This window comes from Pollicipes pollicipes, unplaced genomic scaffold, assembly GCF_011947565.3.
Source record: "Pollicipes pollicipes isolate AB1234 unplaced genomic scaffold, Ppol_2.1 Scaffold_6052;HRSCAF=7182_pilon_pilon_pilon, whole genome shotgun sequence".
Classification (NCBI taxonomy): Eukaryota; Metazoa; Arthropoda; class Thecostraca; order Pollicipedomorpha; family Pollicipedidae; genus Pollicipes; species Pollicipes pollicipes.
Window position 1 is genome coordinate 16,414,958 of NW_023596805.1, and position 3,354 is coordinate 16,418,311.

Here is a 3,354-nt window from a genome sequence, read left to right on the forward strand (position 1 = left end):
TGTCCACCCGAGCTACAGGTCAGTGCTGGTCCAGTCTGAATGAGAAGGGGGGGGGGGGGAATTAACCGGCGGTGCTCCCTTGGATCTTTGCACTCAGCACACGTCGGTATCTTCTTGTCCATTTTCGTACCTATCTTCGTGCTGGATCTTCGTACCCAGCACCCATGGATATGGATCAAATACATGAGACCTTTCCGTCAAGTAATGTGTTTCGACTTGGCAGTCCAGGTTAATATAAACGTGAACTTTATTTTGGCTAAACGAGACCTATCTGTATCCATTTTCCATGCCTGGGAGTGAGCAGCCAAAGCATGCGAGCACACACCGTCGTGGCTTTGTTAAGGTAATTCGTTTGGTCAGTATCGAAATATGCTTATGCTGTTTTTGTTATGATGTGCAGTGGCTGTGCAGCTTTTACATTTCAGAAATTGAATCAGACAGCCGTCCAGATGAAATCACAGACTCCATTTGTGGGCATTTTGGCTAGGTTGGACTTGATTAGCAAGTACAGATAGGCTAGCACCTGACTCGTCCCCTGACCTCTGACCTTTGCTGCGATTCCAGCGGCTATGGTCATGGCGGTGGATATGCCGGTGGATACGGATACGGCGGACGCGGCCGCGGATACGGCGGCTATGGCGGTGGATATGGTGGTTACGGCGGTGGGTACGGAGGCTACGGCCGCGGATACGGCTACGGTGGCGGATACGGCTCCGGCGGTAGATACGGTGGATTCGTCGGTGGATATGGATACGGCCGTGGGTATGGTGGATACGGCCGTGGTCTCGGCTATGGTGGATATGGCCGTGGATACGGATACGGCCACTAAACTGGCTTATTTGCTCTGAATGGACCCGACGCGTTGTTTCAACTTGGACTACCACCGTTGTGACAGTGACTATTTATTGTGACCAACCCTTCCAATAAACATCCAAAGAAAAAACAAACGTTTTTCTTATGCGCATTGGATAGCTGAAGCATGGAGTGGTCGCCAGCTTGTACACCATCGGTCAGGGACGAGAGAAGTGCGTTCGAACTGGCCGGTGGGTAGTGTGTAGCACAGGAGCTGAGCCGGGGGCAGATGTTCGATGGCGGGCATCCCCGCGGCGCAGGCTGCTTATGCTCAGTGGCTAAGGCAAAGACTGAGGCGAACACAACGTGACGTTGCGAACTGACGGCCGCTGGCCGATCGGTCCGCAGGAATAACTTAGTATCTCACTGCGGGGGGCATGCCCCCGTCGCTGCCTCTCCCCCCCTCCCCCCCCCCCACTGAGTTGGGCACTTTTTTATTTTTGCAAAAAGAAAATGAGGTTTAAAAGCAACTCCTTAGTGCATGCTTTTCTAATACAGACCTTAATGCCTTTGCTGAACAATTTTTTTTTAGAACATGCTTTGACTTTCGCGATGAAAAGGAACACAGGTTACCGCCTTTCAGGCAAAGGTGAACCCAGAGGTGCACAAATCCGCCTGCTTGCCTACAATGTAAGCGACAGAACAGTATGTGGAAGGCTGTGCTTGTGAGACAGAATTCCAACTCCTATTCGTCACATCATTTCTACTCGTCTTCTTAAAGGAAATATTTGATTTATTTACAAGAAAATATCCCTTACAGTATTTCTCAGGACTCACAAATGATCTTAGTTGCGACAACACACTTCAATGCTGGATATCAGCTGTCAACTGGTTGGTTGTCTCACGGATGTAGCCGTCTTCGGATTGCCTCTGAGCTGCCTACATGAGACCGACCCACGGATTGCCTCTGAGCTGCCTACATGAGACCGACCCACGGATTGCCTCTGAGCTGCCTACATGAGACCGACCCACGGATTGCCTCTGAGCTGCCTACATGAGACCGACCTACGGATTGCCTCTGAGCTGCCTACATGAGACCGACCCATGGATTGCCTCTGAGCTGCCTACATGAGACCGACCCACGGATTGCCTCTGAGCTGCCTACATGAGACCGACCCACGGATTGCCTCTGAGCTGCCTACATGAGACCGACCCATGAAATTTGCACAGCTTACAACGCAGGTCCGCAGGCAGCGTGAACGGAGCCATGCAGCGAATTTTGCGGACGTGATTCATTGCGTGATTGCGGCGCACAAAACGTTTGAAAAACTAACCAACCAGCACGGCAAAGCGTTTTGAGATTTGCCATGCCTTAACTTGCCGTGGGGTGTCAGTGTCGTGTTGTGGCGTACAGCGCGTCGCTTCAGCAAAACAAGCTTGAAGTCCGTAACCGTGTGAGAGGAGGATGGTTGCTCCATCCCGGAAGTATGCGCGATGTAACGATTAGGGGTAACAAGTTCCAACGTGAATTTTGGAGCTGTAAACAGCAGCATTACGTGCATTACAGCCGCAGAAAAACAGATTTACGTGCATAGTGATGGAGCCGTGGCCCTGCGTAATGCCGCTTTTGGAGTTGGCGTCAGGCGCGTCTGGGTGCGATGAGCTGCTGGACTGCCGGTGAGCCATGGTATTTATCATCGGTGAGTCATGGTATTAATGATCGGTGAGCCATGGTATTAATGATCGGTGAGCCATGATATTAGTGATCGGTGAGCCATGGTATTAATGATCGGTGAGCCATGGTATTAATGATCGGTGAGCCATGATATTAGTGATCGGTGAGCCATGGTATTAATGATCGGTGAGCCATGGTATTAATGATCGGTGAGCCATGGTATTAATCATCGGAGAGCCATGGTATTAATCATCATTGAGCCATGGCATTAATAATCTTATATAAGGGGACACATCAGAAGGTGGCGTTGGTCGGCGCAATCTGTTGTGGAGTGGTCTGGTTGGGCACTTTTTGTTCCCTTGCTTGTTATGAACACATGAACAGATGTTTTACCGCCGAAAAACTTGCACGATCGATATATGCGGTGCATGTTTCTAATCGGCATCATTATGTTCTGTATGTTATGCTGGAACAGAGCCAATTAACATTTTAAACATACATCATTTGAAATGTGTCATAGGTTTAGAAGACATCTTGGGCTTACAATTAATAAATTTATTCCGCTGTATGGGTGACATTTTGTTATTATGATCACAGATCGAATTGAGAAAAGCTAAAATAGTTTATGCATGCGCATATGAATGTGATTGTGACAATGTTGGTGTCAATGCTTCGAAGAGAAGGTGCTCATTCTATTGAGTTCTTATATTTATATTTTGCATTTAGGTGATAAAACCACTAAAATGCATACCAACACTGTTGGGTGTTTTTATTATGAGAAAAGAAACATGGGACCACAAAAAGAAATAAGTATCATTTGAACATTACTTTAAATGGCACAAAAAGTGATCAGACAGATAGTTATTCGGGGGATTTTGTGTGGGAGA